The 23,796-nt window shown below is 41.4% G+C and overlaps 1 long non-coding RNA gene across 3 annotated transcripts in view; it reads right to left on the minus strand.

The window, feature by feature from the left end:
* Window positions 1-23,796, minus strand: part of LOC147158616 (uncharacterized) — a 39,386-nt gene that overhangs the window by 12,009 nt on the left and 3,581 nt on the right. For all 3 annotated transcript variants that reach the window (XR_015090723.1, XR_015090721.1, XR_015090722.1), the window contains exon 4: window positions 12,295-12,439. This is a non-coding gene — a long non-coding RNA (uncharacterized LOC147158616). The remainder of the gene's footprint in view (window positions 1-12,294; window positions 12,440-23,796) is intronic.

A 23,796-nucleotide genomic window follows, 5' to 3' on the forward strand; every position in this document is an offset into this window, starting at 1 on the left:
GATGTCTGTCTGAATGTCATCAAAAAAAAGAAGAAAAAAAGATAGAACAAAGGAAGTCTATATTGACTTCTGGTGCATATGTTATATTATATTAATTTGTCAATTTTCAGGAAAACTGCTCCATTTACTTTAGCGTGTGATGCTGTAACAAAGCACGGCGGCTTGTTTGTTACGCCCACTCGACAAAGGGATTCCCACCAACTGAGTTGCCAGAGGGACAAACAATCATGTCAATGATTAGCTAGAATTTTCGCTGAAGAGTGTTACACAATTATTTGATTGCGGCTCCTGTGGAATTGCATGCTGGGCCATTTGCTGCGCCTTTGACAAGTGCTGAACTGCATCTCTGGCAGTGCTCTAACAATGGTGGACCCTAAACAATTATCAGAAGCACAAATCAACATTGATGCTATTATTTGTGGCATGAAATTGTATTGATTTATTCCCAAGAGTCCATTCTTCCAGCTTGTCATTATTTATTTTTTGGGCTGAACTACCTCCGGTACGTGTCTTTAAATGATTATTTTTGTGTGTGTGTGTCCAATTTGTTTCAGCATTTCTGTTACCATTCTAATCCAATCTGCCCAGGGCCTTCAGAATCCATACTGCTGGCCGATGTACAGTACTTAAACTATATCAGAAATTAAACTGTTTCTTTTATCAATTGAATTTTAACATTAATGTTCTATTCTGTTATTAGATAAATATTGATTCAGATTCTGGATGGTTTCAGCCAATTGGGTATAGTGTTGGTGGTTTCTATAATTGACCTTACCGTAAACCACGCCAGCATGACATAGTAAACCATTTAAGACGCAAGACGTGGCACGTCTGCGTCGGCACGTGTGTTTTGCTGCGGACAAACAATGCAATCAAGCTCCCGCTGATGCATTGCGTGGTTGGTTATCCAAGAGCAAGAAAAAAGATCAATAAAAATGGTTAAAACTCTGTAGTTGCGGCTTGTGTAAGAGTGATACCATTGAAACGACGAGGTAATATGAATTCATTCTTATCCTGCTTGACAGGAACAATGTTCAAAAACTTGGGTTTTGCTGACAATCGGTCGAAGTGAGTGAGGCGACTGTCTTTTTCTGACTTCTGTAGCAGAAAGCAGCGATGTGTATTTCCTTTGTTTTTTGGGCAAAATTGCATGGTAAAGGAGTGAAGATACCCTTCATAAAAAAATAAATAAAGCCCCCTTCTGCTTGCTTCGAAAAGAAATATCGGCATCCCGAAAATACCTGACCGAGAAATCACAAGGAAGATCTGACAACTTTGCCATTACTGTGTATGCACTTGAAGCTCATCTTGACCGGTAAATGTCCGATGGGGCTGCTGGTCGCATTTCGTGGGCGGGGGAGGGGGCATGCCACGGTAAGGTTAATTGCGACGTGATATAGTTGGGATTAAAAAGTGGAAGGCCACCAGGCCTACCAGATGCGCAGCCCACCATTGCATTCTGATAAATATGTCATTGCGTCTGACAGTCTGATTGTATTTGCCATGACAGATGTCAACGCCACGCTTGTAAAGTCAGCTCGTCATGGCGAACGCCGGTGGCCCACAGGAGCACCTTGAACTCGCACCTAGCAATATTTGCCAAACGAGATTAGAGGCGTTTAATTAGACAGAAAGCTGCCCTAATAAAGCTATCAAATTAGTCACTGGTGCAGGGCGGCGACGGCGGCGGTGAGGAATCCCAGTAATTAACCCCTGTTGCTTGCGAGTGTTACGGAGCAACTTGTCATTTTAGCGCTGAGGCTAGCCGCCGCGGTGAACCTGAACGGCCTGACCTTGTCCAATGTGCTTAAAATCTCACCTAGAAGTAAAATGACTCGCTTGGAAATTCTTTGTTTCTTTTCCTTCACTGAACATGAAGTTATGCGATGTCGGACAGGAAAGAGCAGCAAGTGAAGATAGAAGACTGCTGCGTTAAGCTCATGCAGCTAGCCGCTAGCCGCTAGCTGTGCTTGGCACGACTTGACACTTTCAGTGCGTTTTGGTTAGCATCTTTTAGCAGGAAGGGTCTTTTGGAGGACAAGCTGCAGGATTTGGATTTCCGTCATTCTGGATCAGGCGCCACGGTGGACTATTTTGCTAGCAATAGCATGCCTGTCTGACTGGGCCTGAAGTTCTGGGTTCCAAATTGTGGCGAGGTAGCCTCGACACGGCAAAAAAAGAGATGTGGCAGCGAAACCCAAAGCAGTTATTACGCCTCCAAAGTCGGAGGGTTGATAAATTGCGCCGGGCGGAAAATAGCTCTGGCGCCTCCCACCCCTCCGGCAGCTTCCTCGAAGAAGCACAAAGCCTAATTTGACGGGGTTGACTCATTCCTATTCATCCTGACACGTGCGGGTTTCAGTCAGACAAAATAAATCAATATGATAATCTGATGGAAGTTCACTACTTGTGTCACTTTGGATGACAAATGTAAGGTTTGAGAGCCAGTATTTAAATATATTTTGCTTTCTTATGAATAAATCATATTTTTAATGGAATTAGTAGAGCGGTCATTGGGACGGGAATGAGCCGTTTTAAATGGATGTCTGGATTGTGATTGAATTTGTTTCTGGGTTACGGGTTGGAAAATATGTACAAAAGCTGCTTATTGTTTTGCTTCTCTAAATTATTTGGTACCTTTTTGTCTTCTGCTGTTCAAAAGTTACAGCAAAGCCCCGTCAGTGAACACGAGACCCTCGACATACTTTAGCGATTCAACGAAAACATGTTGAGGATTGAGATTTTAATCTTTGACCAACGCAGGCAGCCCAAAGCGGCAGACGGGAAGAATAAAAATAAATCTGGACTCAAAATGAAAGTCGAAAGGAGAGAGCTGAATAACATCTCCAGGCTGATCCTAATTTCACAATCAAGAAGGAAAGGACTTATTTCAAAGTCATGCTTTTGTGTGTAATTTTTATACACTAACCTGAGCATGCATTTCCTCACTAGGGGGCGATCTTGGACAGAGGGCCGAAATTGAATAGTGCAGATGTATCTTATTGTTTGCATTTACTTGAATCAGGGAGTGGCAGCACAGTGTCCTAGTGGTTAGCATGTCCAGCTCATGGATGGAGGGATGGAGCAGATAGTGAAAAAAGAAAAAAACTGGCCACATGCTGCTTCACCAAGATATTATTATCTGACCCCATGTAGCGGCCTCTTCTGGTAAAGTTCTACAACAGAGATGTAAATGTTCATCTTTTTCCGAGATGACAGCTGACAAGTTGTGTATGAACATATCTTCACAAAGGAAGCGAATAGCTGCGCATCACATCACGCACATGCACTTAAAAGCCATAAAAGCTCCCCTTTCTTCCTATTTTTAAAAAACTGACGGCAACTTGACAATTCGCCCCGCTGCTTAATCTCGGGTGGCGTCGGCATTCAAAGAGCTGCACTCGCGAGCGACGCCGCGGCGAGGATGGCGCAGACATGAAACACGGGCGTCTTAAAGATTCAACATGAAGGTCTCAGTGGCGCGCTTGATGTTACGCGTTTGCTCTTTGACATCGCATCCACTACCGGGTGGCTTCGGATTCGGGAATGTGACGCCGGCTCCCGCGGGAGCCCTGCCGTCGACGCTACGTGAACGATCTGAGGTCATTTCTCGTCCTCGTGGCGCGGCCTGCTTGCTATTTGTTCAAGAAGTTAAAGGGAGGAATTGACAAAGATGAAAATGAAAGACTACTGTTTACCTGTAATTAATTTTCCCAACACAAAACATACTTGCAGCTAGTTGTTTTGTGCATTCGTTTGTATTTTATTTCATGAACTCATTTGCTCCAAAAAACTAATAATTTTTTTTCTTTTCAATATGCTAGAGCATACAGAAGGAGGAGAAGGCTTTGATGCAGCTGCTGACCTGAAGAGGTTGCTTAAGGCAATGGTAGTTATTACAAAATACGGCCATCAGGTGGCAGCAGAGTATAAGAGATTAACCAGGGCCATATTGCAACAAACTCTTTTCAACAGATTTGTGATTAATGATGCAACTTAGCTATACTGTATTCTAATGCTAATTGTTTTTATGCTTTTATTGCAAAATCAGTCAAAATCCAGTAAAAAAGACAAAAAGCTCTGCCAGGAGCGAAGGAGGTTGCCGGGAGTGAATGAGGTAATAAAAAGGCTTTTCAATTTTAGCTAGCTAGTTAGCTAGCTTTTGTTTTGCTCTCAACAAAGGTGGACACTTCTCACACTTTGGAGCTGATTTTATCACAAAATTCAGTAGACGAGGGCCACTTGGAAATGAACAACGGCCATATTTGATTATTTGTGGCGGCTGAACAACACTCCGACTTAGGCGACAAGTGAACTCAAATCGCTGGTTGAATGCAATTTCTGAGCCACTCCACATATCGGATTCCAACATGGAGAAGTTGACAGTTCATCCCGAAGAACTGATCACCTAAATTCGGCCAATTGCTGTCCATCGAGAGGTACAGTGAAAGACTCGAGGCTGACTGAATTAACTAACACTAAATTGGGTTGTTTAGAGGGTCACAAAGTTGGGTCTGTCCTTCTTGACCCAAATTTTGTTAGTTTTGATCCAACTGTGTATACCCACAACCCTAAAAATAACACACTACCGAAAATATAGTAGATGGATGGCTGTCTCATTTAAGGCAAAAAAAAAAAAGAAAGAAAAAAAGACATTTACTTCAAGTGCGACACCACCTCCTGTCGTTTGGCTTCTTTGTGCAAGTAAAGTGATCACTAGTAGAGCAAAGAGAGCCTTAGCAAGGTGCACTGCAGTGATTGAGGCCTGGCGAGCGCACCTCATTAAGCTTGCCTCCACGCCATCAGATCCTCTACCAGCCGCTCTACCTGCAACCAGCCTAGCAATCATCCCCTCCACCATGTGACTCGCTCGCCGACCCGTCGCTTGGCCTTCCCTGTAGCTGCCTGCTCATTAGCTGCCAGCTTTTAAACCGGCCAAATCTGTAAGTAACCTCCCTCGCGCAACACTTCTTTTTCTGCTCCGCAAAGTGTGTAAAACCAACATTTTTTTTTCATGCTTAAAAAACTGCTCATCGTTACTGCTTGTTTGTTTCTAATTTGCACGCTTCAATCCCTCCGCAAGGCCCGGAGAGAGAGCGCACGTACGTGCCCGCCCACGCCGTAGGAAAAGTCTCGCCTTGTGCAGGGGTGAAATAAACGGCTGATGGGAGATCTCTCGGCTTGTGTCTAAATTGGCTGGTCCTGAACTCACAGGAGGAGGAAGAAGAGGAGGAGGACGGCCTGAGGTACAGCAAGGTATGTAATCCAATTTGATCATAATGGTAAATGGTTGCATTACCAAGCCTCATATACACTTGATTTGAAAAAAATATATCTTAAAGACGGTATGCAGTTTACAATTACTTACTTTAATCCCCAGGATCCCTCGCGGTACACTAGCCAAAGGCAGAACTCTGGATGTTTGTTAAAAGTTTTGGAATCCATCCCCGTATTCCAGCTAGCTAGCCTTTTCCCTCACTGAATCCACTATGCATCCCATCCCCCCCCCCCCCCTCTTTTTTATTGTCAAAAACTGAAGAGAGATGCCAGCAGCAGAAAACAGATGGCATCATCATACAGTTAATCTACTGGTGACCTGCGTCGGCTCAAAGTTAGCCGCCATGCTGCAGACTAAATGACACCAATTAGCTGGCTGCGATAGCGTCGTCCCCGTTTAGTAATGAGCTCTTTTCTCTGCTGTAATTTTTTTTTCTAATTGAGGAAAAAAATTGATTGGGCACAAACAAAGCGCAGCTAATTGTGAGGTAGGCAAGAATTACTTTATGACTGCATGTGTTACACAGGTATTCAATTGAGTGCTTCCTCATGATATCAAGGTTCACTGTTCACGGCCCCTGCTATGCCACTTTTTTCATGTCAATTTTTTTGGTGGGATTCGCACTTATTGTAATGCTATATTGCATGTGGAAAAGGAGAGCCACAGTCAGTCATGCACCAATCAGTACAAACTGAGCACACATGCGTAGAACCTGTTTTTCTGAGGCGTGGATTGTCACCTACATTGTGGTTGGTTCTGGGATGCATCCCTCGTAATAATCAGGGGCTCACTGGATGTTTATGATTAAGGCGCGATCACGTCAACACAATTTCCATCATTCTCCCGCGGCCTTGGGGATGCGCACTTTTGACCTCACCTTGTCATTGTGGCCTGCTTAGTTGCCATTTCACGCTCTCGAGGGGTTAAACACGCGCGTCCTTTATTGGATCTTGCCCTTGATCGGGCTCATAACGACTTTAGGGAGCTCGTTAACGTGCGGAGACAGAATGTGACTGTGTAGCATGACAGGCCACTGACGGGAGATAAGAGAGTACGATGACAAGATGATAAAAGTAGGAATGCTCTTTAGGTTTTTGACAACGTTCAGACTATGAAAAAAGATTGCCACTGACATAAAATTGCAAACGCGAAAATATGAGAAGACTCAATTCTCCTTCAACGTGTCATATTTTAATCACAACATTCTTGTGACGATCAAGATCACTATAGAAGAAACAACCGCTGCACCAATCATTAATCATGTATACACATTTTGAGTGACATTGCAACCGGTAATCCCGTTTATTATGACTGGCAAGTAGGATATCTGTAATAAAATCATGGATTATTTTTAAAATCTGACAATTTTGTAGATGCCACAAAGTGGGCATGCCCAGTAAAATAAGGACGGTTAGGAATTAGGAGTTTAGGGTGTGCTTTTAAAAAGTTGTTTTTTTCTCAATGCCTAAATGAATACACATCCAGAAAAATTGGATGGTTAAGGATTAGGATTAAAGGGTTAGAGTTGGGATGTAGAATTAGGGCTATGCAAATTTTGGGAGTTCCACGTCTTTTTTGTAGGTACCAAAAAAAGTGGGGATGTCCAGGAAAGAGAGGACAATTAGGGGTTAGTATTCGGTGGCTACGGTACAATTAGCAGTAGGAGTTAGGATTAGGGTGTTAAGAGTTAGACTAAAGGGGTTCGGGCTAATATTTACAGTTAGTGCTATGATGAGAGACGAATAAAATCCCATATTATTTTAAAATAAGATACTTTTTATAGGTGCAAAAAAGTTGTCATTTCCAGGGGGGAAAAGGACGTTGGGGTTTAGGATTAGGGCATCAAGTTAAAAAGTAGGACTCTGCGTTACAATTAGGGTCAGAGTTGAGGTTATGATGAGAAAGCTAGTAAATTCCAATCAAAATCAAATGCTTTTTTCAGGTGCCAAAAAAGTGGCTATGTTTACAAAAAATAAAATAAAATAAATAACCTCAAGGGATTTAGGATTATTTTCCTATATTAGACATTTTTTGGGAGGTGGGGATGTCCAGGCAAAATAAGACAGTGCAGGTTTAAGATTACGAGATGGATGGATGGATACAATTGGGGTTTGGGTTTAGGATTATGGATTGAGGGACTAGTTACCTTTTTTAGGTGGTGGTCCAGGAAAAACAGGATGCCAAATCATCTTCTACTTTGAGATGCGTCTCATAAAAGACTGTTCAAATTGTGTTAAAAATACATACTGTACATGCCTTCCAGATGCGCCGCCGTGGGGAGTTTGATTTCATTACATTTTTTAAATTTGCTGAAGTCCAATTGTGTCATGTACAAGGTTTACAAACGCTACCGGGGACGAGGTCGGCCCAGCATTTTATGTCACACAAGATTTGCGACGTACAGTGCAAAGCAGGCGGTGCTGAATGTGCAACTTGTGTACAGTGGTACACTTAGCACACAAGTGGCAAAGGAGGTCGCCTCGGATAATGTCACCACTCCGGTTAAACCGCTCTGACAGGCTAACACGTTAACTCCGACACGTAGCGGCATTTTTAATTTCTGCCTCCCCGCTATTCCCCCCCCCCCTTTCCTCAGCAGCTTTTGTCATGCATGCACAGGAAATTTAGGCGGAAGCCGGAGACATAATTTCCTTCTCTTTGTGTTGCAGTCGACACCGCTGTAATTATAGCTGTGTGGTGTCAAGCCTCGTCAACGGCGGAAAGATGTTGCTAGCGTGAAGAGAAAGTGGCTGTCAAGTGTAGTACGCATGCAAATTTGGGGGCTCACTTTTGCACAAAATACTTGGCAGTGTATGTTCGTGTGGCTGTCTTTAGTGCAGGGATTGATTCGCAGCATTTGCACAAATTGAGTTTCAGGTGTTTCACGTAGGGTTATAATAGTTTGGGATTTTTCATTATACAGTAGTTAGTTTTTCCGTATTGACTATTGTTTTTTTAAATTCACTTAGTTTATAGGTAATTATTTTTTAGAGCAGGTTTGTCAGTTTTAATTTTTGTGTGTGTGAAAATGCTTTGTTTTAATTTAGTTTTTATTTAATATTACCTTTATTTGTATGGTATATGAAGTATATATAATATAAGTATTGTGTTATAAAGTAAACTACAATTCTCAAACGGCTGTTTGGCCTTCCATCTTCTGTACGGACAACCAGCAATACATTTAAAATGAATGCCAAAAGCTGATATTAATTGATAAAGATGAAACCAACAGACATTTTTGTTGTTGTTGTTGGTTTTAGTTGCAGTAATTTCTGGACTATAAGCCGCTACTTTTTTCAGTTGCATTCGATCGACCCTGCGGCTAATACAGAGGTGCGGCTTCTCCATCAGATCACAAGGGGGCGCACTATAAAAGGAAGCGCAAAACAAACCAAGTGAGCCCAAATACAGTAGGAGAGAGAGAACGAGAGCGAGACAATTTGCGCCCTCATTATGGAAAAGAAAGTAGCGGGAACCCGGTGCGGTAACATTAAAACACCTGCGACTTACGGTATTGGGTGCGGGTGTACCTTACAGGGCTAGCCAGAAATTAGCTGGTTGAAATAGCCGGTGTGAAAGGGGCACGCAGCGTTTGACTGGCAACCAATCTTAAGTGTAGTCTGCCTTTGACTGGGACAGTCTCCAGCCCTTGCAGCGATCCTTTATACATCAATTTTCAATGGTGCTTAACTTCAATACGGTGGTGGGTGAGCTGGGGCCTATGCCAGCAGGGGTGCACCCTGGGCTGCTCGCCAGCCAGTTGCAGGGCACATACACAAGTGCTTACGCTCACATTCATGCCGATTGACAGTTTAGAATCTAAAATGTATGCTTTTGGAAAGTGGGAGGAAAATACAGTAAGAGAAAACTGAAAATAAGGCATACTAGACATTTGGAGGACCAATAATGCCTAAATAAATAAATACAGATACAAAAATAATTAAAAAATTTAACACAAAAAAATATACATAAATGGAAATAAAAATAAAGAACAAAAGAAATGCAATAAAATCAAACAATAAAAAAATGTATATAAAAAATTTTGGAAATAAATACAAAAATAAACATTTAAATATCAGTCAATAAATAAAAAGACTCTGCTCTTATATTTATGTATTTATTTCATGCGATAAAAGGAAGGCCGGAACCGAGTTCAAACCCAGAACCTCACAACGGTGAGGCACAAGTTCTTACTTGCAGTGATTCTGGACAGGATAATGTCCGATAACGTACTGGTCATGGCGGCGGTCATTCATGGTTGACCGGGATCTTGCGTGTCAAGTGTGAGCCTGGATCCAAGCGGACAGCACCATGGGGACCCTCGCATCCCAGGACAGAGGTCCACAGCTGGACCAAGACGTCGACGAGCCTCCCCTGGGCCGCCCCAGCTGCACTTCTCCACGTGGTCGGAGGCAACGTCTCCAGAGATGTCGCGATAAACAAACGACCATCAGGAAGCGGCATATGGCCCGCGTCGACTGAGCGCATCCCTTGGGTTGCGATGCACAAACACAAGGGCCCCACTAGATCAGCGTGTCATTCTACAACTCTGAGAGTTTTTATAGCAAATAATTCCAGAGTTTGTGAATGTCGGTCAGCGAGGAAGAAAAAGTGCCCGCGTCACCTTGAAGGAAGGAGTAAAGTCGGGAAAGACGAGGAGATAAAATAAAACGACGTCCGGGCAAACAAAACACTCAGCGCTGTAGGAGAATATTAGACGCTGATAAACAACATAAATAAAGTGCAGAGGCAGTAAATTAAATGCACTTATCATATTCTAATACGGTCGGACACCAGCTGGAATTATTGCAATGTTCATGTTCACTTTTCTGCTATCACCTTGACTACACCGAGATCATTTAAGACCTTGAAACTGGTAGCTGGTGAAGCCCTTCTGGACGAGACTCCATTATGAAAATCACCCTTTTATGATTACACACACTTTTGTCAGCATAAGCCGCTATCAACACTTTAGTCCTTGCGTGCCTTCGAGTCATCTCGCAAGAATGTGACTCAGCTGAGACACAAAAAAAAAAGTGGGAATGTTCCTCTCTTGTGCTGCCAGCTGTTCCAAGCGCCGATCAATGAGTCGACATCGCTCTCAGCGCCAGGTCCCCCCCCCCCCCCCCCCCCCCCGCCCGCCCGCTGCCGTGAGGGCGAACAAAGAGAATGCTTTATGCTTTATGTAACGGGCGAGGTGCAGCGGAGGACAGCGTGCTGACAAAAAAAACAAACCGGGCAAAGCCGTGTCAGTGCTCTCTTGGCGTTCAAAGAGCACCGCTGCGCTACTGTACGGCGCCAACCAAACCGTATTTCATCTGCTGTGAAAAATTTAGCGGTTCTGCGGCGTTATATCACCATCGGGTCCACAGAGGGGCGAATATCAAAGCCCGTCAGATGATTCTCTTTCTAGCTCTTACTCCCTATGACGCAACCTCGCACGTACTGTACCGTACGCGCCAGCCGGTAAGATGGCGTCTGACTCGGCGAGCGCCCCCCATCAGCCTATTATACGTTCCCTCTTGATATTAACACAATGTCCTTTTATCTGACTTATGAGGACATTGGATTCATCTGCACGCAGCTCGTTCTTTAACGATGAAAGTGGGGAGGTGGCGCACGCTACAGCAGGGGTGTCAATAATTTTTATTGTGGGCCACATTGTAGTTATGGTTTCCCGTTGAGGGCCATTATGAGTGCTAATCCATATAAATGTATAATCAGCTCTTCATCTCACATACAGTGGAAATAAAAAGTCGACACCCCTATGTTTAAATGCCATTTTAGTAGTAGTAGTAGTAGTAGTGATGGGTCTCATCGGACCATAACTTTTTCCCCACATGTGATTCGAAGAGCTGTGTGCTTTTTTTCTTTATAAAATAAAGCTCCCATTTTGCTACCAGACGACCTCACATATGAAGCAAACGGGAGATTGTTGTCGCATGTATTAAATAGTTAGTGCATGCCAGAAATTTCTGCAGCTCCTTCAATATTACTGTGGGCCTTTTGGCAGCCAAAGTGTTGTCAATTTTGGAGAGACATTCAGTTCAGTCCTCGGTAATTTGCTATAGTTTCTCGACTAGACTTCTTTACTGTGTTCCATTGTTTATTGAGCGGCTTGGAATTTTTTTATTTCTACCCTTCTCCATGGCTTGTGATGTAAGATATGGCGACATGCATGTCAGGAAAAGCCTACAGGAACAACCAGGGTTTATTTGGGACTAATCAGAGGCACTTTAAATTGTACTTGAGTTTGAATGCGACTGACGAATTCTCAACACATCCCTTAGTTATGAGAGGGTGTGCACACTTACGCAAGCACACTATCTCAGTTGTTAATTTTAAATTCCACTCTCTTAATTGAGTTGTACAGGTTATAGTTGAACCAACAGATTTCATAAAAACACAAAATTCAAAACAGAACGATCGGTGTATGTGTTCTAATATTCTCTGTTCTCCAACCAGAACCATATTAACACAATTCAAATGTGATTAAAAAAATAAAATAATGAATGCAATTTAATGGTGAAGTCAACCCAGAAACGATCTGTTCAATATGTTATATGTATCTGCAATCTGATTAATATTGAATGAATTAAGCAACAAAATCCACCCAATTATTTTTTTTGTCGTGGGTGGCGGCCATTTTGCCACTTGCTGACAGAAATGACATCAACGTTGCTCAGGGCTCAGGTACTAACAAATCACAACTCGGCTTCAGAAAACAGATGAACCGTGATTGGTTGTTAACTGAGCCCTGAGCAACTGTGATGTCATTTTCAGTTGACAACATGTTACAAAATGGCCGCCCCCTGACATGGATAAAAAACAGGTGGACTTTGCTGCTTACCTCATATTCCACAAATACAATTTATAAGAATGCTGTGTTTAGACTAGTAGGGCTGCGTAGAGAAAATAAAGAAAATGTAAAGTAAAAAAATAGTAAAAAAGAAAATGTTTGACTTTACTTCATGGCTCACAGTTGAGATGTCCTGGAATAGAATCTCAGCACCAACCTTATGACATCTTCCCCATGTGTACTCTTTGTGCTTATGTGGCTTTTCTCAAGGTACTCCAGGTTCCTCCCACATTTCAAAAACATGCCATGGTGTCTCCCGCCTCGCGCCCAAAGCCTGCTTGGATAGCCAGCCCGCAGATAACCTGATGGAAAAGACGAGCTGGGTTCAAAATGGATGGATGGACGCTTGCTTGGACAGTTTTCCACTTGCTCCCCATTTTCTAGTCCAGTCTAATTTGTCTCTGTGTCCAAATGACTAACAACCAAATACACTTGTGTGTGCACTTACTGACTTTCACCCACACCCACACACACACTCATATTCCAGCAGCCAGTTAGTTTCCTGCTTTGCATAAACCAATAATGTAATGGGGAGCAAGCGCTTCCCTGATGAACAGCCTCATGAATAATTGAAAATAATACCTCATCTCAAACTTTTTAACTCGCTCCAATTACGCGTCTCGAAAAAAAAAAACCACACAAAAAATGTACTTGCGGGTCAGTGTGTGTATTGTTGCAAAATCATTGTTGCGTTGGAGTTGGAGTGACTTAGATTTGTTTGCAGATGGATTGTAAGGCGAGGGAACCACTTTACATCATGCGTGCTACATACAAATTTTTTATTTATTTAATTGAACGGGAATGAGGGGGGGGGGGGCACTTCCATTGGATATAGTGCTGTCACTATCGAATATTTTTAGAATCGATTAATCTATCGATTATTCAATCGATTAATCTGATTTATTTTAATTTTGCATTCAAATGTATTACAAAAGTATTTTTCTTTTTTTACTTGATCACTATTAATTAACCAGTGATTGGCGGTTATTTCGTACTTCATATTTGTATAGTGATTACAAAAATAATAAATAAATAAATAAATAAATAAATGGGATTGATGTTTTCCAAAGTAAAAACTGATGTTTATAAATGTCTTATTTTGATTAAACACAGATGATAATCAGTCTTTTTTCATGAAGGACTACAGAAATCAGTCAACAATTACTGTTGGTATGCTAAAATCTGAAGATTTGGAGGACAATTTTAAATAAAAAAAATGGCTCCAAACGATTACTCGATTATTAACTCATTCAATTCCAGCCATTTTCACTGAAGCAACCCCCTTCGCTCCTGCCGGCTGTTTTACTAGAATTTGACTGATTTTGCAAGGCCCTCAGAATATTGTTTTCTATTGCTATAAAAACATGGAACCTACCAAAAGAAAGATTAGAGTCTCTTCTTTCTTTAAGGACAAAAAAAAGTATATTTGTATCTGTTTCTGTTTTGCAGCAATTAGCATTATTATATAGCTAAATTTTCTTATTATTCACAAACCTGTTGAAAACACTGGGGAAAAAAGCTTGTTGCAACATGGCCCTGGTTGATCTTATACTCTGCTGCCACCTGCTGGTCGTTTTTTTGCAATAACTACCATTGCTTTAAGCGAACTATTCATGTATTCAGGCTGCATCAAAGTCTTCTGCATCCTTTACCATAAAAACACACACATTAAAACACCGTATAAATACGTCTTTGGGAGCATGGCAATATATTTAAAAAAAACTTTTTTACACCTTTTTGAAAGCAAATAAATTTACTTAGTTGTCGATAAATTTGATAATCGATTACTTGTCGATTAATTTTGACAACTAATTGGATAGCAAACAAATGGGCTGTGTTCACTCCCACAATGGCCCCTAGACACCCCATGCGCACAATTAAACTGGAATTTTTGCTAGTCTTGTGCTTGGCACGAAAATAGGGCCCATATCTCCAAATGTTCTGACTACTTATGTTCCTTCTTCAAGTTGATTAGACCTCATCGATTCTCTCTGCATTTCACTTTCCTTTTTCTAATGATTGCCATTGCCTACAAATGAATGCACATCTCAAGAAGTGATCTCGCAAATGAGTGCCAGTTCTCCATCCGCGTCATCCGCTCTTGACCGACCGCCTTTGTGGGTGTGCGCCGGGACGGTCCGCCGGGACCTAACGGAGGTCATTTCACAGAAAGGGACAGTACATCAGCCGGACATTAATCGGCTGGCTCACCTTCAACATTGTCCCCTTTGGGACGCGCCGGAAAGAATCGGAGGACGCGGGGTGGAAAAAGGCGGAGGGGAATTCAGACGGTGAGCGATTAGGTTAATGAAAGAGGAGAAGGGAGCGAGGGGACAGGAGGAAGGTGGCGCCGAAGGCAAATAAGTTTAGAGGAGAGACGTGGGATGGAGACACTGATTGGCAGAGGAGAAATAAGAGCCCAGGAACACTGTCACAATGTCTTGAGAGGATGACTTAAAACCTTCCACTTTAACCAGCCTGCCTGCTTCCCGATGCTTCTATCAAGCGCGGGAAGGTCAATGAAAGCGGGCGCGATGGCACAAAAAGTCCATTTTACAGCTGTCTGGCTTTAGTGACTGTGATTTAAGTGAAAATCTCCTATAAAGTGTCTTTTAAAAGCGCCACAAAACTCTCTTGGTCGGGAACTTGGAGGCGGTGCAGAGAGAACGGAGGATAAAAAGGTGCTGGCGGTGATTCACGCTGCGCTTATGCCACACGAGGAAGAAAAAAGAAAATATTGCATGTATAGGAAGGGAGCATTTTGCAGTACCGAATCCCACATTTTAGATTTTTCTAAGAGCAACGATTAATAGACAACAAATCCAATTTTCCAAATCCTCGGAAATTCAGCCTCTCAACAGTAAATATCGGATTTCTCTAGTCCTAAATGAATGAAGAATTATTATATTTGAATTGAGTCAAACACCTGCTTTACTTTGGAAAACAATGGTCGACATTTTTGCCAATTTTTTACAGACCAGACCTGCAACTGAATTTTTATTCTTTATTTTTTTTTTCATTTTCTGCACATTTTCATTTATTTGAAATAATGTTGAATAAAGGGAGCGAAACTAAAAGTTGCTCTTAAAATAAAATCAAAAAAATCTGACTCCTCAATTAATTGCTTATTGAAATAATCCGTTGCGGACCTAATCCTAAAATTGTGTCCAATGAAACTCATGTATCATGATAAATGATAGTGTACCGTTTTAGGAAAAATACCACTTGACAAAATTATAGTTTATATAAACATATACTAGTAATAATATAAATTAAATCAAATCGAAATAATTAAACACTTGTGATGAATTAATTACGGCTTCTTCTGGAGTATGCAACTTGGCCACCAGGTGGCTGTATAATAGTCATGTAGACAAACAAAGAAGAGGTTTACTCAACTACTGTGACTCGGTAAACCTACTTTTTGTAGAGGATAAAGAATATATGCCTGAGTATTTTTATATTGACTGTCTACATGTGTTGCTGAACTGTTTGTGTCCAAATACAGCCACGTAGATGCTATTTGTTAGCGCTTCTATATTGTTTCCCCATTGTGTTAGCAAACAAGCTGGAGGGCTTCAAAGCAAAACTATGTGATTGCTTTGTTTTAAGTTTACAGTAAATATTAACTACTTGTAGGAGTGGACGAGCGGCATCAAAGTGTTTTTTATTACCTCCTCCAAGGTGGTTTCTGTTTCAGTCCAATCTGTGGAATTAGTGATTTTTTAAATTTTTTTATCCCAACATTTGATGTTTTTGTTGTAATTTTACTAAAGTAGCATTGTGAAGTGTAAATGTCTTGCACTCTGGCCACATAGCTACTGCGTAAACAAACATAAAGCTGCTCTACCTCAGGTTAGCGGCGGTCTCGGCTAGCGATACACTTTTGGCAGCAACTAATAGATAACAAATCTTCCATGTAATATCGGAGCTGGCATGACGCATGTTTTTAGCGGGTGGCTGATCATCTCTCACTCACTGTTTGTACACGAGTTGGCTGAGAATCGTTTGAGGTATTTAGCTTCTGATCCGTCATTTCGCACAACATGGCCGCTTCTTGACAATATGCTACGCTAGGTTGGAAAACCGACGCATCAGGCACTTTTAATCGGGTTTGTTGGCATGCCAACCTGCTGGCGTGTGCGTTCTGTACAGATGATATTCATCACTCGGTGCAGTAGCGGGCTCGTGTCACGCCTGGCGACATTGTTTTTGGCCGTGAAAACACAATGTGGAGATCCAACACTTTCAATTACTTTCGGCGCCTGTGTCAGGTTTTTTTCCCCATAGCAATAAAACTTTTCAGCATTCAAGGCCGCGCTGTACTGCGTAGTTGACCGCGCTTGCCCTTCCGTCGCCAAACAATGTTGTGTTAGTTTTTTGTCATGGTGAAAGCAGAGGGCTATTTCTCGCAGGTGATTTCAGTTTATGCATTTATCCATTTTACTTAAAGACATCCCACAATGTTGGCTCATTTGTTGACTCCCACAATGTTGTTATTTTTCTTTCTTTCTTTCTCATGGTAAAATTAAGGTTTCTCACAGTTCAATTGTTTTAGCCTGTTAGCGTGCTAACTGTTGTGTAACGTAGTATAGAATGTGGCACACAATGTTGTGCCGTTTTTTTTTTTTTTTTTTTTGGAGCACTGTTTATTACAGTGGATCTCGTTTATCCATTTAGCATGATTAGTTTGACCTAATTATGCCCCAATGTTTTTGTTGTGTTTTGTTTACAGTTGCTTTGGTTGATCCTGTTAGCATGCTTCGCTTTCAGGCAATATGCATACTATGATTTGTGAATTATTGTGAAAATCTTGGGACATCATTCACTGAAATTGGTTTGCTTACAGGATACAGCTGTGAACTAAATCATCTTTAAGAAGTCATCGGGGGGTAAAACAACAACATTACAGGGAGTCATTAAGTAAACCGGACCGTTAGCGTTCCAAATGGATAAACCACCATCATAAACAACCCTTTGCTTTTAAAATTAGGGGAACAAAAATGACGCTGGTTGTGACTTTTTATCCGCTTTATCATTCAATCAGACTACTCTGCTTGTATTGTATGTTACGCCACAAATTGTATCAAGACCATTAAATCTATACAGTCATCCTATAGTCCCATAAGCCACAAATGACTGCCTCCACAATGACCCCTCTCCGACTGATTCAATAAAGATGGAATAATGATGGGGTTTATGGCAGCGCTGTTTTATTGAAGAGCAATATTTTTTTTCTACGTGGAACTTATCATTTGGCGAGCGAGCGGAGGTGTCTTTCGATGGGGGTCAACACAGACGGCCAACGTTACCTCGCGCTCAAAAATTAATAGTTGAATTCTTAAGAAGAAGAAAATAAACATCACAATTGATGCACAGGGAATGAGTGGGTCATTGAAGGCAGAGGAGAATAAATGAATATGAATTTCAGTGATTTAATTATGATCTAGTACATATCTATGGGATTTAATTCAGACAAAAGGCCCGGAAGAAACAAAGAGAGCTGGTGTGAGACATTTGAGGAGTCACGGAAAAGGGCGATTTTATTTGTAATGGAATGTGCCAGAAAGCAATAAAACAAAGTGTTAATGATGATACTGTGAACTATACAGTGCTGATTTTGGCCATGCATTATTACAAAAGTTGAATAAAATACAGAAACAAAGGGAAAGTACGAGAACCAAGAAGTTGTAATATTACAATTGTGAACACAGAATTTGAAGTGAAAAGGTTAGAATAGTAGAAGTTGCAATAGTAGGGAATTAAAGGCACTGTTTTAAATGGAAAAAAAGTTTAAATGTAACCACAAAAAAAAAGGTCATATTACAGGAAATAAAGTCACAATTGTGGAAACGCGGAAAATGTTGGAAGATCACAAGATTAATGTTGCAATTTGACATGAAAAAGGTGCAATATTATTCAAATAAAGAAACATTTTATGATTTCATGTGGAAAAATAGTTGGGATATTGAAAAAAGATAGGCGCAATTTTATGTTAATTTTTGTATTGCAAGTTTAAAGCTGCAATTTTACATAGGCAAAAAAAGGCAATTTAAAAAAGTTAATTAATATTTATAAAGTTAATAAGTATAAAATTGTTGCAATATTACAAGACTAAAACTGCAATTTTACATGAAAAAAAAGGAACTCAGACATTATTGTTATGACTTTGTTTTTGACGCTATAATGTTATGTTTAAATACAACTAATAATAATAGTACTCTGTTTTCCAAGTACAATTACAACTCGTACTTGTACCTACAACTTTATAACCCCGCCCCCCCATTATTGAAAATTGCTACTTTTGTCTGCTAAAATGTTCCGTGGCCTGATTTTAGTGCTTTGTCGCGACCTATGCTGTCCACACAAAAAGAGCTATTTCTGTTTCTGCTGGCCTGCAGGTGTCCAATTATTCATCCACTCTCTGCTCAGTGGGCCTGCTGACCCCTCATGCTCATGGATTGCAAAGATAAAAAAAAAAAAAAGAAGCATCTTTTTGATCATTTCTTTTCCAGTGTCACTCACACTGTGATTGGCTTGTGTGCATGGGACGTGCCGTTGATGTCAATTGACCATGACTGACATGAAGCGGCCTTCCTCCACGCACTGTCAGGATGAACCTGGTTCTTGTTTTTTTTTTTTTTTTTTTTTTGCTCGACAGATCTGACAGCTGCTATTAGACAACTGCCGTTTCCACAACAACGGTGGGGTGGATTTTTGAATGCTATGTATGCCATCATTTAGGTGGGAGGGGTCAGGTCGGTTTGGCAGTGTGAGGTGAATTTTTAAGTGGCAATTGTACAGTATAAAGTCGCATTTTTTATGTGAAAGGTGAAATTACTGACAAAAGGAGTTGACATTTTAAGAGAAATTGTTACTTATATATACTGTGTGCAGAGAAGTACACAAGCAATTGACTCACAATTACACGTCTATCTTAGCCTAGCAGTTAGCTTGGCTTCTCAGCCTTCTGTTAAGTACTCTTCGTCATTTCTTTGTGAGAACGTAGCTTATTCGCCGCCATGGAGGCGATGATTAATTACTCAAGAAGCGAGGCCGCAATGTGGTTAGCCACACTAGTAGCCTGCCAAAGCTCGATGCTAGCTAGCTGGTGCAACCGCCTACATGCCTATGCGTGCGACCATCTCAGTGAAGCCATTTGAGACTGCCTCCACAGTTCTGAAAATACGAAAATGCTAATTTCACGCCTTGTGTTTACATTTTCCAAGATGTCAGTGACTTCACACCCGTGTGCTTACTCATGAAAGGTTTTGTTGATTTTTGAGCCCGAGGTTAACTTTATTTGTGAAAAATAAAGACATTGACAGTATGTGTGCTTGTGGAGGACGCCTAACGCAGCAATGGCTGCCCGAGGGTCTGAAATAATTGATTTTACCCACGCAAGCGACAAGAAAATGAGACTATTTTAAGAAAAAAAACTCCATCTCCTGCCAATTACTCGCATCGACTGGACGCCGCGCAATGATGAGAGAAAGCTGCTTCTGTTGGGACTTTGAAGCCACGCGACTCTACTTTGGTGCGAATGAAGGAGACGACAAAGCCAGCGGAGGGTCAACAAACAATCCGGACTTGAACATACAGACATCTCACCCGCTGAGAGGAACCACGCCGGGATAAAAACGAGAGAGCTGCTCTTACCGCCCCCTGACAACGCCGCATTGTTTGACTAGGAAGAGACAAGCGCTTATCATTATTGCCCTTGCTTGCAGAGAGCCATCCTTCACATGCCGGGGAGTGTTCATATTTCACCCGGATGACAATAAAAGGTAATTAGCGTTAGGCTGCGCCCATTGGTCTCTCTTGTCTTATAAATGATAACATCTATTCCGTCTGGCGTTGGAAGCCGCAATGTTATTTGAAGAGCAAAGGAGAGGCCGACCTCCAAAAGTGAACGGCAAAAACGCGCCAGCATCGATCCGCTCTGTTGTGTTGGAGACGCTAGCGGGGAAAAAATTATTACATTGGGAGGAGGAAGTATTGAGTGTGAGATGGGTCTGGGCGATATTGGCTTAAAATTCACTCTCCAATTTTGTTTTCCCCCCAAAATACGATTTCCGATTTGAAACTATTTTTTCCTCCCCACACTAAGCCTCAGAGCAAATGACAACGACAATATTCAAGATTTGTTTTTCACTTCCCCCTTCAGGGATTTGCTTTATTTCTACCGATAACAAACAAACTTTGAAGTTTTTTGAGCATTGCAACCGTTTTCAAAGTTGCCCATATTAGCAAACATTTTGGAGAATTTTGACTGATCTTTCAAGACCTGCAGGATATTGTGTTATGTGACAATATAAAGACCAAATCGGCCAAAAGAAAGTGTAGACTCCAGATTCTTTAGTTTTTCTCCTTTTGTTTGTAGGGATGTAAAGATAACGGCAATATCGTGATATTGCGATATCAAAACTACCACAGTATCATCGTCGTCATGTCACGATATTGAAAGCAGCACGTGCTAAAAACGTCAAGTAGATTTCCATTTGTGCAGTTCTAGCACCCTCTGGTGGCTAGTTTTTTGTGTGCAGTTTAATTTTGAAAAGGCACGTTTTGGCCTTTCTATGTTTAAAAGCCACGCTAATGGTCAGATGAAGGGGAACGTAATATGCTTGTGAACAGAGTCAATATGTGGAGGAACTCAATGTGTGCGTGCATTAGCAAGTGCCTCAATGTTAAGTGTTATTACAGATTGTAAGTTGTTTATATGCATTGCTGTTATGTACAAAAACATGTTTTTTTTGTATGAGCTCTTTTTTTTTTTTTTTTACAATATTGTGACCTTTTTTATATTGCCAACCTGCCCACAATATTATGATATTATGATATCGTAACCTTCATATCGTGATATCGTATCGTTATGTTTGGATATCGTTACATCACTATTTGTTAGTAATCAGCAGTAGAGCATGGGTTGGCTTCACCAAAAAAACACTCGTTTCTGACCCAAAAGCAGACAAGGCAAGCTTTTTGTAAAAAGAAATAACAAAAACAATACTGAGAATGGTATTCCCAACATTATTTAGTTTACGTTCTGCACGATTAATTTTGAGACAGGCAATTAGTAAATGTTTCAGCTTTTTTTTTTTCTGGAGAAAAAAAAAAGAAGAAAAAACTAAATGTTTCTGCTTACGTTGTGTGTTGTTTCTGGAGTCGAAAAAGTGACACTTTTATGACTAGCTCACCTCGTATGGCTAAAACTGTATCCTTAATAACGTCAATGAATCACCTAACCCTAGTGTAAACATATTCATAAGGGATATGTATCACTTGAAATGGTAAAAAAAAATATCATTAAATCAGAACTGGACCTGCAGTGTATATTTCGCATCATCTGACCCGGCAGATGAGCTGTTGGCCACCTCAAGATAGAGGGCACTGTACCCACTCCCCCGATCCCCTCGCTGGGCGTGATGACACATGACCTTTGGATCTTGTCATCATCGCCGACGCCTTTCCTCACGGAAAAAAATGTTGCATCGACACGTGTGACCTTTTTCATCATCAACTGCCTGCCGGTTGCCGAGCGTCCGCCGTCCCCCTCATCTCGGCGACCACGATGCGCCTGGAATGACAAGTAGGGAACGATCCAAAATGACCGGAAACTCCGTTGAGTATCGGAATTGTTGGCGCTAGCACCCTTTTAGGTTGATCAAATTGTTGTTTAGAGATCTTATTTATGTTGATTTGGCAAACATAGGATGGTCTGAAATTTTCAGATGGGGTACAGTATATCTCATGTATGCATTTTCCCTGCATTTGCATTGGCACGTTGGATTTGTAACCAAATTTAGAAGGAGCCCGATTCTGATCTGACGCGATCCTATTTCACGCAGGGTTTTTTACGCTCCAGATTGTGCCTCTTGAGAGCAAAAAAAACAAAAAAATGGAAAATTTGCAGTTGAACCATGCAGTGTGAATGCCTGACTGGGATCAGGTGGAAGATGTACAGCACATTATTTTTACCTTCAAGACATGCTCATATTCGCAGGAGAAGAGAGTATTATTGTCATAGTAAACAAATCACTTTATCTGAATTAGCTCCGCAAGCAATGATCGAGCTGTGGGAGTAAAAAAAAAAAAAATCAAAACAATCCGGAGGTGATGAACGTGACACGGATACGCGATGGATGCCATTGTCTCCATTCAGAAGCCTTGCAAATTAATTTCCAGCACACTTTTGTAACGAGATTGTTTCATTAGCAGAAATGACAAAGGAAAGGGTGCACTGCAGGGACCCGAGGTCAAAATGGAATGACATCAGATTATTTCTTTCTCTGTACAAATACAACCTCCAAAGTCCAACGTGACTGAAATGTTCCGGAAAAATACGTCTCAAGGGTGAAATGTCCTGGAGATTTTGGCCCTTTGCTAATTTTTTTTTAATTTCTTTTTTTGCTTGTTAACGTGTTTAAAAAATTGTGTGTGTGTGTGGGGGGGTAGTAGAAATAAATAATGCGCTGGCCTCATTTTGTTTTCATTCTTTTTTTGTTGTGAAATTAAAGTTTACTAGATTAAGGCAGAGTATAGTGACAAGTTTGATGATTTTGCATCATCTTCCACAGCTGTAGCTGAGTACATAAATGCCTAAATGAAAACTTCATCAAGAGTTTGTTACTCTAAGGTGTTACAAAACGTACAAATGTTCTTGCCTTGAGATGAAAAAGTTCATAAACTGCTGACTAAATCATAAGCACAGTATGAAGCAGAAATAATAATAAAAACAAGTGCATTTATTGTCTTCTTTATTGTGTGCCTTCATCAGGAAAAAACACATCCCCTGATTAATTATTACCGCGGCCCTCAACATGTTTATTATGCCTCTGTAATTTTATATAGCCTTCAAAAAGTAACCTGGCACTAACTCAACTTTATAGGACGCCCTATAACAATATAATCATCGCTGCGGAATTAGGCAGAAATTAGCTGTGATTTACAAAGTGCAGTTTGATGGCCTGCAGCAGCACTGAAGCACAAAGTGCAGAGAAGAGTCCAGTGTGGCTCTCGTGTATGTATGTGTGCGTGTGCGTGTGCGTGTGCGTGACCGTGAGCGCGTGTGAAGCCTCCCAGTGGCCACAACTCAAGCGGGTCTTTCTTGTCCTTATCACATGACGCACATGTCTCAGGCCCGGCGGGCTCAGGCCCGGTGACGGGGAGCGCTCGCTATGCGCGGCGGCACCCGCGTACGAGCGCCTGCTTCCGGAGGGCGCGCGCATAAATTATGTCAGCGTCGCTCAGATGGCGCTGGGGATTCATTGGCGCTGCATCCATCAGGGGGCATGTGTCAAAACATGACAGGACATATAAAAGGCGCTGGGTTTTGATTGACACAGTCACAGAGGTATGAATTAACAATTATTGCGGTTGTACATTGTGGTGGCAGTTATGCTGACATGACAATTTGGGGGGAAAGGGGGGAGTGTTTTTTTTTAAAACGTTGCCAAAGCGATGCCTGTACTTCCCTACAAAAATAACTGCAGTGATATGCACGTCAGGCCAGTAGGTGGCGATGTCGCAGGAAAGAAGAACCTTTTTCATCGTTTTTTGCAGAAACAAAATGGAGATTATTTTCCAAAACAACCGTTTGGCATTTTCAGGCTACAAATGTTAGTTGTGCTAGCTAATGGGTAAGTTACTTTGGACT

Source organism: Leptonotus elevatus, chromosome 18, assembly GCF_054856555.1.
Source record: "Leptonotus elevatus isolate MCC_2025b chromosome 18, RoL_Lele_1.0, whole genome shotgun sequence".
Classification (NCBI taxonomy): domain Eukaryota; kingdom Metazoa; phylum Chordata; class Actinopteri; order Syngnathiformes; family Syngnathidae; genus Leptonotus; species Leptonotus elevatus.